Below are 13,648 nucleotides of genomic sequence, written 5' to 3'. Positions count from 1 at the left end.
GGAGAACAGTCATCACACAGTTCTCTCTTTTGAACTCACTCCGGTTGGATAAATCACAGTATGTATGGCCACATGGCTGCAAATGCGTATTTCAGAAATTCTCCCCCTCCTGATCGCACACTGATGTCACTATGGGGCACAATCCACACACAGTCTGGATTTTCCATTAAAAACTGGGATAAATCTCCACTTTTTCACATCCAAATTGAAGCCCTGGGTAATCAAAAGGTCCTGAAATTGGATCCAATTGTCCTGTAAATTGTTTGGATAGTTCTCTATGAGAACTTGGTGAGGTTAGTTAATCTCTTGGAGTCTTCTCTTGGAATGCTGATACCAAGTCACTGTGATTCCCTTCAATGCTTATGTTAAGTGGGTGGTCATGGGAGTTAAAAACTAACTTTTCTAAACTCAAGCTATAAAATTTCAGCCACTAAAATGAAAACAACATCTATGACATAATATGAAAAGTTATCATGCCAAATCTATTAAATGGAACTTTTACACTTACTATACAGGTCAGGGATATGACCTAGCTTTCACTCATTTCCTTATATATCTAATATGCTATAAAGCTAAAGAATAATATGGTCAAGGATATTGATACACAGTGTCCTTTGCGCCCTTTATGTTTAGTATTGTCCCAAAAACTGTGTATCTAATTCAGAGAGAAAAGGAAATGAAAATATTCTTAATGTTAGAAATATATTAAAAATAGAAAAAGGAGGGAAGGAAATAAACAGAAGCCATATTTCTTAGTTTAAAACTGGAAACTGAAAATGTAATGGACTGGCTATATTTAATTTAAACATCTTTAAAAATTAAAGAGTATTTAGCACACTGAGAATCAAGCCTATATACCTTCCAAAAGATGGTAAATGTTTAATTTTGGAGTAGAGAAAACACTGAGTTTCTGGAAATGGAAACCTCAGTATTACTGAGCAGATGAAATCTGTTTATAGCCTAAGTATTACTTAAAAATAAATCCTTTACATAGCTCACCAAAGGTTCCAGCGATTGGGAGGTATATTCTTCCCAGATTAGTACAACAGTTAAGACCTGGGAAGTTACTTTTTAATTAGTTACAATTTTAGTTCCAAGATGCAAAATAATTACAGTATTAGTTACATTTTAAAATGAAACTCTTGCCTATTTCTCAAAGGTAACTAAAATAACTGTCTTTAGTTTCTTCTTTTTAAATAACAACAACAATAACAACACACCCTGCATGTCTCTCTCTCAGGATAGTTCCATGTGTGACAACCACATTCATGCTGTTTAAAATTTGTATAGCTTGGAGGACTAACCTGAGTTCAGACTCAAAATTGAATGGAAACTCCAAAGAAGAGGATCCTACAACTGCTGCCAGTATATAATGGGATAAAGGGGATCACAATCCCACAAAACCCTAAGAGCTCCCCCATTTTTATTTTTTTCATGAGTGTGTGGAAGGTTGTCTGTAATTTCTCTGATGACAGCCAATGACAGCTTTGGTTTAAATGACAGTTTCTTTTATGAACAGAAGCAATTTGAGACTAGGGCTGGGTCTGCACAAGCCAGAATACTCTCGGAGTAGCTGGTGGGGCCTGTTGTTTTCACACTGGGTGGCTGTTGACACACACATTCTGCTGTGCTGCCTGGTACTCCCTCTGAGGTTGAAAATGAGGTACCCAGCCTCAATCACATGGCTGGGCACCTCATTCTGAACTCAGAGGGAGTAGTCATGGCAGTAGCACAGCAGGAAACTTTATAAAGAGCCATCTGGCATCATCATGGAGGGCTCCAGATTTGCTGGGAAGATCCAGAGCAAAGGGTAACTTTTCTTTTAAGGGTGTTATAGATCATGATCAGTGCTGAATGGGCCAGATATAGTCCAGACTGTTCACACCAGAACTGAGCATTGGTCTCTGCCTCATCCAGACTCCTCACTGAGGGGATGTGGGGTGGACATTTTATTTGGCTTGTGCAGAGAGCCATGAATTCTCTGAAAGATTCAGAGAATGACGCACGGCCTGTGCGGGAGAAAAGCCTCACTGGAAATTCATCCCCAAAGTCTGCTCACTCAATTTTTCTTTGACCAAGTGGACATTTTAAGGATCCCAGTCATCCCAATTATTTCAGTGATCCTGTAAAATAAAGAAATAAATAAAAATGATCACAGGGATTGTCAAAGTGCAGCCCTTTGGCGTTGGTTATCTTCCAAGGCTCTTTGGGAGCCCTCATTCTTTCCCCACCCGATTGCCCGTTGTGAACTTTCCTTGTTCTCACCAAAGAACAAATTGACTATGGAAGCCTCCAGGAATAGGTATTCACCTTTTTAATAGATTGCAGGGCTTCCATGCATTATTTAAAGTTTAAAAACTCACTGCTTTTCAAAATCAGAAGTGGACTTCTGGCCACTTCTGATTTTCTTTTAATTGGGCATTTCTGTCAGTGTATGCAGCTTTGAGAGGGTCCCAGAAGCCCCTTGGCAAGCCACAGTTGCCCACTCCTGCTGTATAGTAGCAGGTTCCTTGGAGGGCTAATGTTTAGAACTTTTTATTACAAGGTACAACACTAAATACTCTAAAGGCACCAGATCCCATCTGATCTTGGAAGCTAAGCAGAGTCAGCCCTGGTTACTACCTCGATGGGAGACTGCAAAGGAACACCAGGTGCTGTATGCTATATTTCAGAGAAAGGAACTGGCAACACCATCTCTGAGTATTTCTTGCCTAAGAAAAAAACCTATGAAAGGCATATGTCAATAGGTGATTTAAAGGCCTGTAAATATATATGCAGTTAAATTCCATCACTTGGATTTTTCTTTTCTCTTCTTTTCAGTTCCAGTTGTATCTCTACTTAGCCAGTAATAAAATATCGTGTTTGTTCACCTACAGCAAGAGGCAACAGTTTGTTTATTCTGGAGCTACTATGAAGAGTAGGGCAGCATTTTGTGCTGAAGGGTAAAATAAACTGTGAAATAAAGAGTTAAATTAATGGCATCTGAAAATGTATCTCCCAAAAGTCTTTACTCTTAATACACTCATGATACTCACAATTATAGTGGCTGTTTTTTTCCTGGCAAAGAATTAAAAAACAATAGTGTGCAAACAACAGAAAAGCTACTGTGCATGCTATAGTTACTGGGCTGATTGGTCAATGAGACTCTAAGGGCACTTCTGCATGGCCCATTTGCATTGGTTTCCTCCTGCTCTCGTGTTGTTCTGTCCACACAGGGCAGGAGCAAAGGTCCAGTTTGACTACACTGTCTTTACATGGGAAGGGCAGTTCCACAGAGAATACAGGCCATTCCTTTTTTGTTGTTAACTGCCCTTGGGGTGACTTTGACTCATGGCAACCCTGTGGATGAGATCTCTCCAAGATCCCTGTCCTCAACTGCTCTGCTCAGGTCCTATAGTTTTGGGCCTTTGGCCTCTCTGCTTAACTCCAGCCATTAGATATATGGCCGCCCTCTCTTTCTGCTTCCCTCTGCTTTACATAGCAGTTTTACTAATGACTCAGCCCTTCTCATGACGTGGCCAAAGTATGAAAGCCTCAATTTAGTCATATGTTTCCAGGGAGACTTCAGGCTTGAACTGTTCTAGGACCCATTTGTTTATCTTATTGTCTGTCCATGGTATCCTCAACACCTTTCTCCAGCACTACATCTAAAACAAGCTTTCTTGCTTTCTTTCTTTCTTTCTTTCTTTCTTTCTTTCTTTCTATCCCTTCCTTGCAGTTAATTAATAAATAAACAAACAAACAAAATAACACCCCTCAACATTTGCTCTGAATCATCCCAGAAAATCCAGTGCAACTCCACAGTCGCACTGGGCAGCTGTTTAACTGCACTCCTCTTAAAAAGTCTCTTAAAGTATGTATTACGTACTATGTAGATATAACTTATGAATATGTATGTGTGCCAGGGCAAAGGTTTCATGCTTTTTGTCCCAGATTCAATAGTGCTTTGCAATTATTGTTATAAGAAAAAAAAGAAGAAAGGAAAGAATGACAGAAAGAAAGGAATTCATTATATGATATAATTTGGGGGCGAACATACTAATTAAATTATTAAAAATTGAATTGCAAATGGTAATTAAGAAGATGGTTGTCATGCAACTGGAAAGATTGCTATGAACACACCATGCAAATAGATTTGTTAAGTGTGCTGATATTTTGCCTTGACCTTTTTTCAGTTATACACCTGACCAGACAGTCTGCAAATGTGTCTGCAAGAATGATAACACTAAAGGTACTTGGTGGAAGAGAAAAATGCGCACAGAGAGAAAAGATGGAACTGTTATGTGATTAGAAATAATGATTTTTATTATATTCAAAAGGTTAGGTATAAAGAGTTCATGTGCTAAAAATAAAGAAGTAATTCATATGGAGATCATTTTGTCAGTGAAGGTTATTTCCATTGTAAATAAAAGGGTCTGAGACTATGAACCCTCTATAACCTCTCTATAAGGATTTGCCAATACATTCTATAAAGTAATATGCTGACTTTTAAAGGTAGTTCAAACCATACCCTTTTCACTTCCATAAGGAGTCAGTTATCACTTGGTGACTTACATCTCAACTGAATATGTAAACTGACTGTTAAATACCAGGGACTGAGGACATCTCAGGAGATTTGAAAATTTAGGTATAGCCTTGGAATTGGCTGGTGAAATGGGCTGAAACCATATGGGGATTTTTTTTAAAAAAAGAAGCATACCACCGAGAGATCTGGTTTTCTGTGTCTCATCCTGGTGACCAGCCAACCCTGATAAAACAACTAGATTGAGATGGGGTGCACTCTGGGCTGGCTAGCTGTATGCTTTGCTGGGCTGAAAATGGTGCTAGCACTCCTCCTACTCCTGTTCTACAATCCACCAGGGTGATTCAGGCTCTCTCCTTAGTAAATGGAGTATGTCACTACTTGATGCTGCAGTCAGGAGTAATGGGTAGCAATGGGCATGAAAACAAGGGAGGGAGGAAGGGAGGGATGGAGGAAGGGAGGAAGGAAGGAAATTGTTGTGTGCCTTCAAGTCATTTCTGATTCATGGCAACATTATAATGGGGTTTTCTTGACAAAATTTGTTCAGAAGGGCTTTACCATTGCTTTTCCAGAAGGCTGAGAGCATGTGACTTGGCCAAAATCACCCAAATCATGGTCAAGTAGAGTTTGTAGTCCATCACTATGTCATATTGATGGGGGCATGAAAACAAGAAAGAATGGAGTGAGGGGTTGGCATTTACCTTAAATTGTTGCTATGAACAGTTTCATAACCAGATTGCCATCCTGCCTATGGCATAGCTATGGAAACAGATATGGCCACAAACGTATTTTTACTTAGCAACTGCCCAGCTGATTTGTGTCCACTAAGAAAAAGCTGCTTGATGCTTAGTAAAAAAAAAGAAGAAGAAGAAGAAGAAGCTTTTATTTGAGGGTTTCATATGAAATATTTTGTTTCAGAAAGGTTGAGTCTCTTAATTTTCTAAGGTCTACTCCCTAAGCTACTATTTACTAACAAAATATTCTGTTTTTATTGGAAAACAAGATTTGGGTTGTAAACTATATATATATATATATATATATATATATATATATATATAGTTTACAACCCAAATCTTGTTTTCCAATAAAAACAGAATATTTTGTTATGAATATATATTTTGTTATGAATATATATAAACCTATTAAGAGAAGGAAACAGAGACTGGAAATCAAAGTATTGCTTAAAAAACTGCTTGGTTGCTAAAAATGCATATGTACAATTAGGGTTAACTGTGCCCTACTGAAATATAGAAAAAAATATTATTTTGGTGGCTCATTTATCTTGTCTAGAGGGAAACAGCCAAATCACGATCAGAACAGAAGACCTAGGCGCCTTACAGACGGGCCTAAGCGGTGCCGTCATTGCGCCAGGAATACGCGCGAGAGGCGGTGCTTCCAGACGCACCTTGCCCCTCACGCGTATTCCGTACGGCAAGATGGCGGCGCCCTATACAGACGGGCGCCGTCATCTTGATGTAACGGACGCACAGCGTCCAGACGTCTAAACCCGGAAGAGCCGTCGCGAGTGCGCACTTTCACACTTGCGGCGGCTCTTCCGGGTTGCCGGAAGGAGTGCGATTTCTGCACTCCTTTTTTGCAGCGCAGGGGAGTCACGTGGTTTGGCTGCAGCGGCTCCCCCGCGCTGCAACCGGCAGCGCCCCAAGACCGCCCCTTTTGGGCGGTCTGTAACGGGCCTATGTTTGGTCTGGAAAAAGAGAAACTGATCTAATAGACAAGAATATTTGCAGGCTATGAAAAGACTGGGATGTGTAAACTTCCCCATGCCCTGTGCTCCAGTAACAAATGTGACTGCAATCTCTGAAAACAATGGATATTTTTTTAAATTTAATATAAATATTGGACTTCTCCAGCTGGGACAAATGTGTTAGATTTTTCTATTTGTTGTTGTTCCCAGTGGGTTTTTTTAAAATATTAAAACATTTCTATTGTCTGGGTCTATTTTTTGGAATTCCTGCTACCAGCTGCGACATTTTATTCCCAATTGCAAGTGAGTTTCATTTTAATTCAACAAATATCAGAACAAAAAAGTAAACTTTACTCCTCTGTCTTTCTTTCGTTCTTTCTTTCGTTCTCTCTCTCTCCCTATCTGCTTCAATTGAAGAGGACTAGACTCTCTGCAGTGACCCAGCGTTCCTTTTCTGAAACTGCTCCTAGACTCTGGAATGACCTGCCGGACGAGATCTGTCAGATTACCACCTTGGAAACCTTTAAGAAGGCTATTAAAATGGATCTCTTCCGGCAGGCCTTTCCAGACTATAACATCTTTGCTAACCTGCCTCCCTGTCCTTTTTCTCCCATTAGCCCTATCTTTGGCCCTTTACATATGGACCCTTTAGCACGTCCTGGCGACATACTTGGGTTGCCTCGGGGTGCTCTTTCCAGATGCCCCACAACCCTAGGACGTCGCCAGGACATCACAGCTGTGCGGCGCTGTATACATGGCGTGCACAGCTGTAACATCACTGCTGCGCACCTTCCAGAGGGCGTGCGCGGCAGCGACATCCTCATGCTGCCACAGGCAGTTTTCAGCAGGGCTAAAAGGAGCCACTTTTTAGCGGTCCTTTTGTTTCTGCGTAGCCACACCGCGCGCTTTGGATGCTGCGGCATGGTTATGCAAAAAAGAGAGGCGGCCATTGGCCGCCTCTTTCTGGCAGTCTGTACTCCACCATAATCTTTATTCTACCCAGACCTCCACTTGAAACACTTATTTCATTTTAATCATTACTGCATATTAAAGTTGTTAACGACTTTTCTTGGTTTAATCTTCTTTTAGCATTTAATTATATTTTATATTTTTAAATTATATTTTTATGACTGGGGGGAGGGATGGGGATCTTGGAATTTTTAATGTATTCTCTTTTGACTGTATTTTATTTTACTGTTGTAATCCACTTGGATTCCTAGAGATTAAGCGGAATATAAATAACTATTATTATTATATTATTATTGTTATTACTCCTCTATCATCAACACCACCAGCTCCTCCTTCCTATCATTGTTGCTGTTTAGAGTTATAGTGCATCAGTATAGTAGAGTTATAGTGCGTCATTATAGTATAGCAATATAATTTTTTTAATCTCAGTGTAGAAAATTTGCCCTTCAGACCACAAGATCATCTTATCAAACCACATCCCTGTTTTTAAAAAGACTTTGAAAGAATGTAAATCCAAGAAAATGCTACAGCCACAAACAAAAGAAAAGAATTGAGTAAATGAACATTCAATCAACTACAACTGACAAAACATGACAAAATTATCCAGATCAACCAGGATGAGACCATTATAAGTCAAACGATGTCCTCTTAGTGCCACAGTTACACTGAGTTTTTGAAAAATCGGGGGGGGGGAGGTCAAAACACTGATAGTAGGGATACAGCTTGTGTATGAGAAGTCTTTTGCTGTCCCTTTGAGCCCCAATGACTCTGCAAACACTCTCAGATTTAGAACATTTAAAATATCCATTTTTAAACTCATTTAGTCTCACTCAAAAAAAATTGTGACTGAATTCTGGCATTAATGGATAGTTCCAAATCAAGTGCCAATGGGGTTTGGGAAGAGAAGAATTTGATGATAATAACCAGATTTTCAGGTGTGCATCCAAATTTTTCTTGCCTCTTCTTCTGATATTCATTTTGGATATTCTACCTTACAGCTGGAGCTGCTTTTACCAACCCTCTTGAGGTAAATTTCAACTGCCATGGTTTACATGTGCACTTAAGCCCTGACTACAAGTGAAATATCACATATTTGAGAGTTTCCACGTGAATCTAATTCACCATGAGATTTGCCTAATTAGTCAGCAAGTATATAAAAAACTGAGCAAATACACACACACACACACACATGCACCCCTCAGCCCCGAGATGCATTCAGATGTGGTACAGTTGACTTTGAATGTTGTGGAGACTCGTTTAATGGGCCACTTCAATTCAAGAAAACCATAATTAATTACCTTTTAGTCACCTCTTGACTGGCATGCATAGAACTCTGTGCTACCCAATATTCACAATCACTGGCAGCAACAGATATTTAACAAACCAACAAAGCTGTCATGTCTAAGGCAGTTGTATGAATGGCAATTACATTTTCAAACTAAGCTCAGTTTACGGAGAGGGAAGAGTGTGAATTTCCACTCAGATTCTCTGATACACATATGGGAGTTTATTGCACAGGCTCCTGGCACGGTCGGAGAATGGTCCAAAAGGGGCTAGGAAGGGAACCGAATGAGTGGGGCACACATTTTACTGCACACAGAAGTCCCTCACTCGTTCCCTTCCCTTCCGTTCCCAATCCATCCCCAGAGGACTGCGATTTTTGATAACTGTTCTGAAACAGTTCTCAAATATCGCCCCCTCTGGGACAGATGGGGAACAGATGGGGAACGGAACGCAATGAGTGCGGGACTTTTGTGTGCAGTAAAATGCGTCCCCCACTCGTTCCAGGCCCCTTCCATTCCGTTCACCTTCCATGCCTCCTTCCATGGTGCGATAAACTCCATGAAGACGGATCATGTGCATTCCATATGTGTAAGCAAAGTTGTATCTACCACGAAGAAAGCAAAGAACAAAAAAAACCCTTAGAATTTTTATAATTCAGAGGCACAGCCATGTCAGTCTGGAATATTAGCATGCAAAGGGATCTTGTAGCAACTTTAGCAATACGAAGTACATTTTTATACCACTTATCAGTGAACTAATACTCCTTAAGTGCTTTACAATGTGTAAGCCAATTGCCCCCAACAAGCTGGGTACTTATTTTACCAACCTATGGCCTGTTACAGACTGCCAAAATAAAGCTGCTTCGGGTCTCTTTGGAGGTATGCTATTTAAATGATGCATGGGTCCTAAGAGTCCGGAGGTTGCACCAAAGCCTCACTCCATACCTAATCACTGGAGTGCAGCTTTGGTGCAGCTTCCGGATTCTTAGGATGCATGCATCATTTAAACAGCATACCTCCAAAGAGACCCGAAGCAGCTTTATTTTGGCAGTCTGTAACAGGCCAATAAAAGGATGGTGGGCTGAGTGGACCCTGGAGCCCTGCCTGGGATCGAACTCACAACCTTGTGACTGTGAATGGTTGCAGTAATGGCATTTAACCACTACACCACCAGGATTCCTTTGAGACTAGCTGAACAAGAAAAGTTGTAGCATAAACTTTCATAGATTTGGTCTACCTTGTCAGATGTTCAGTTACTCTCAAAGGTGCTATATGATCCCTTTGCATATAATTTTGAGAACAGCCATACTAAATTTCATCAAGACATTTTGCACAAGTCTGAGACAATGCTTGCATGCTTTTAGTATTTCACTCTAATTAAACAATTTTTTTTTTAAAATTTGATTGGGATCTTACCTCAACTTCGTGAACCACAGCTCCTGTTGAGAGACAAGAAGAGATATATAATTTCTTTGTATTCACTGACAGTTCATCAAAGGCAGGCATCTTAATTTGATGCTATACATAAAAGCATAAATAAGCAAATATTCTTCATTTCAACTAAAAAGTGGAAAGAACACGTTTCAGTATAAATCCAGATACATGAGATATATAGTCCCCATGCATTGAGGGTTTGCCACAGATCACAACAACACTCAGTTCTTTCTCTTGGTGCACATAGATCGTCATGTGCATACTACATTGTGCTCAATGGGAATGAGAGACTTGCAGACTTCTCATTTTTGATTGATTGTTGTTTAGAATTATAGTGCATCAGTATGATTGATCAAGGAACACAATCTCAGATTGTGAAGGTGGGAATAAAGCAAAAACAACTGTTATGGCTTCTTGTTCTTCATACTGCCCTGGGGTGGTACCTAAGCATGTATCCATCACCACAATCCTTCATTTGCTGCATTACTGAGTCTAAATCCAAATGTTGGTCTCAACTAGAATAGATACACTGAATTGATGAAACTTACCTAGGAGTTAGCTTAATATATTCATAGTAATTCAGTAAGTCTGCTGAAGTGGGGCACACAATTGAGTTATTGTTGCTGTAGAAATACTAAACTGAATCTTTTCCTTTTCCTCTGATACACCATACACACCATCACTTCCTGCAAAGTATCATAGAGTGACTGAAGACTCATTGCTGCAAAATGCAGTGCTAGATTGGTGTCAAGTGTGTGATTTAGAGATCATATAGCACTGGTCCTGCAAGAACTGCACCAACTTCCAATTTGCTTCTGAGTTCAAGTCAAAGTGTTGGTGTTGCCCTAAAAAGACCATAACAACTTGGGGCCAAGATATCTGAGTGACCACCTCCTCTCAGATGAGCTTGCCAAAAATTTGAAATTTTCATAGGAGACCCTGTTGCATGTCCCAACACCTAAGGAAGTTAAGTTGGTGGGTACATGTAATGGGGCTTTCTCTGTAGCAGTGCCTCAAGAGTGAAACATCTTGAGACCTTGGCTGTAAAATGCCCCCAACCCCATCTCGGTTTGGCTAAATAGTCCATAGAAGAAATTCATTCTATCCATTCTCTGTAGCAACTGTACATTAGAGTTGCCCATGTTGTTAAACAGGTCAGCAGTACTGGTGGGACACCATGGACATACAACCTTTAATTACTTTAAAAATTATTTTTAAATTATTTGTTTGCTTCTAGATATTCAAATTTCATAATGTAATTTCTAATAAAAGAGCAGATTTCTTGAACAGGGCCTGTAACTTCCACTAAAATAGTATCATGACAATAGAGCTTTTATCAGAAAGTTCTTTTTATATTTATATGACACAGAAATAGAGTGAAAATTGCTTTCCTTCCCATTAACACCTCCACTGGAGACCACTAATAAAACTTTTCATTACATTCACTCAGTGACTCAATTAACTTGTGATGGAATCATGTCAGAATTATTTTTTCCATATTTTAAAGAAAAGTCTACAGATTAGGACATAAGTATATAGAGGAGTAGTGTTTTATTCAGATTTATATTATAGGTGGGAAAAAATATAAAGAGCCAGTGTGGCATAGTGGTTTTAACATTAGACCATGACTCTGGAGACCAAGATTCAAATCCCCATCAGCCATCGAAACTCACTGGGTGACCTTAGGCAAGTCATGCTCTCAGCCTCAGAAAAAGGCAGAGCAAACCCTCTCTGATTAAATATTGCCAGGAAAACCTTGTGATAGGTTCACCTTGGGTTGCCATAAGTCAGAAATGACTTGAAGGCACATAGCACATGCAGGTAAAATCTAGCTGTCAGTATAAATAAAAGCAGGGCGTGGTTTCATTTTTTAAAACCTGAATGTATAACTTCGGCTTAGGGAAAAAAATCACCTTTAAGTCATTGTAAGTTAGAAACAACTTGGAATGCACAACAATAATTTACACAATACCTTTAACTTTTCATGAAATAACATTTTTGTTATATTTATTCCAGTAGAAAAATGGTGCCCAGAGAGTGTCTGTTTTCAATGTCTCCATACAAAGTTGAAGGCAAAATGCAATGTCCCCCCCCCCCCCCGTCCCAGGCAGCCATGAATCCAAGAATGGGCAGTTAATGCTGAACTAACCTCAGAGAATGACCATACAAAAGTCTGTATTGCACACAGCCCATAATGCCCCTCGTAAAATAACAACAATAACAACAACAATAATAATGAGAATCCACCTAGTCACTTTAAAGCTTCTTCTTTCCACAATCATTTTTATTACATTATCCCTGACTTGAATATCACAGCGGTAAGTATGATTTTCCCATGATTTTACATACAAGGACAGGAAGATACAGGTCAAGTCTCAGCATCAACAAGGGGCTTTAATGTCACCCCCAGTGGACTTTTCCATTCCATCTGAAATATGCACATGATTAGAGACTTGGTAGAATAGCATGGCTTCCAGAAGAAAACATCATTCCTCCCTTGCATGTCATCAAGGTGCATTCCAATTTTGAATGGGTCTTCAGCTGAAGTGCCTTCTAAGGTGAAAAATGTCCTAATTCTTTGATAATACTGTTTGGAATTCCTGACTTGGGATTTGTGAAGAGAAAATGGTGTGAAGGTTTAAAATATGGCCCCTGAGATTACCTGACATTTAAAATAAGAAAGAACTTTCCACATGGCCTAATTCTTCTCCAGTGCGTGGAGAGGTGAATCCAAAGGATACTGCCATCATTTGAAATAAATTTTTACATTGCCTGTTATAGTGCAAGTGGGAGCAATAAAGTGGTTGGCAGATTGAGAAATAAGAGATGCACTGAAAGATGTTAAGGTATGATATAAAAATATCTTTACAGTGATTAGCATGAAGAGTTAGGGTGCTGTAGACATGTTTAAAGATTTATAGTGGAACATTATTTATTGGGATTCATCAATTGGCTGGCTTCAGACGCTACACATGAATGAGTTCTAGAAAAGCGGGAAAGGAAAAGATGTACAGAAAAGGTATCTTTGTAGAATGCTGACATCTCAGCCATCTTATTTCCAAGGCAAAAGAAACATGGAATACTGTAATGAAAGATGATCTGCATATTTAGTGTACTATTTCTTTTGATTCATGAGTCCCACTTTGAACCAAGTACTGATATTTTTAAGTTTAATCTCCCTTTAACCAATTTGTTTAAATAATTATGTATCACATTTCTAGGCCATTTTAAAATAATCTATATTAATACATGTTCCTGCTGACATTTTTAAGAAGCATACAAAATCAGAAATCCATTACAACACAAGAAAGCTGCTATATGCTTTAACTTTTGGAATTCAATAAAGGATCAACAGCTGTTTGCTGTTTTGGTGGAATTTTTTTTCCAAGAAGCATAGGGTGAAGGAAGTTCACTACAGACCTGTGATATCTGCTTTGCATATACTGGAATTACAACATGCTGTAGATGTTCAAGAAATAATTAGATATTCTATAATCTGACTCCCTGAACTCTACCTCAGCATGAGTTTGCAAGATGGTTAATCATAAATTCAGTAAATCTTTTGACTTCTACCTTGCACTAGCTCAAAATATAGGGTTTGAAAACTGCTCTGAAAATGTCTTTGTTTTACATCTAGGTAGCTACAATTCATATGTTTTTGGACCAGACGTAGGTATAGCTGTAATCAGCCACTAAATTTCATTCATATTCAAGCACTTTGTTTATGGAGGAATG

The 13,648-nt window shown here is 39.2% G+C and overlaps 1 protein-coding gene across 11 annotated transcripts in view; it reads right to left on the bottom strand.

Annotated features, from left to right (window-relative positions):
• Nucleotides 1-13,648, bottom strand: part of PTPRD (protein tyrosine phosphatase receptor type D) — a 1,452,104-nt gene that overhangs the window by 677,141 nt on the left and 761,315 nt on the right. For all 11 annotated transcript variants that reach the window (XM_089489811.1, XM_089489739.1, XM_089489757.1 and 8 more), the window contains exon 7: nt 9,896-9,918. The gene's annotated coding sequence lies outside the window, so the exon portion shown is untranslated. The remainder of the gene's footprint in view (nt 1-9,895; nt 9,919-13,648) is intronic.

Source organism: Sceloporus occidentalis, unplaced genomic scaffold, assembly GCF_023333645.1.
Source record: "Sceloporus occidentalis isolate IW3139 unplaced genomic scaffold, rSceOcc1.0.p SCAF_1, whole genome shotgun sequence".
NCBI classification, from domain to species: Eukaryota; Metazoa; Chordata; class Lepidosauria; order Squamata; family Phrynosomatidae; genus Sceloporus; species Sceloporus occidentalis.
Note: the sequence above shows the minus strand (reverse complement) of the source record. Positions and strands in the feature narration are given on the sequence as shown.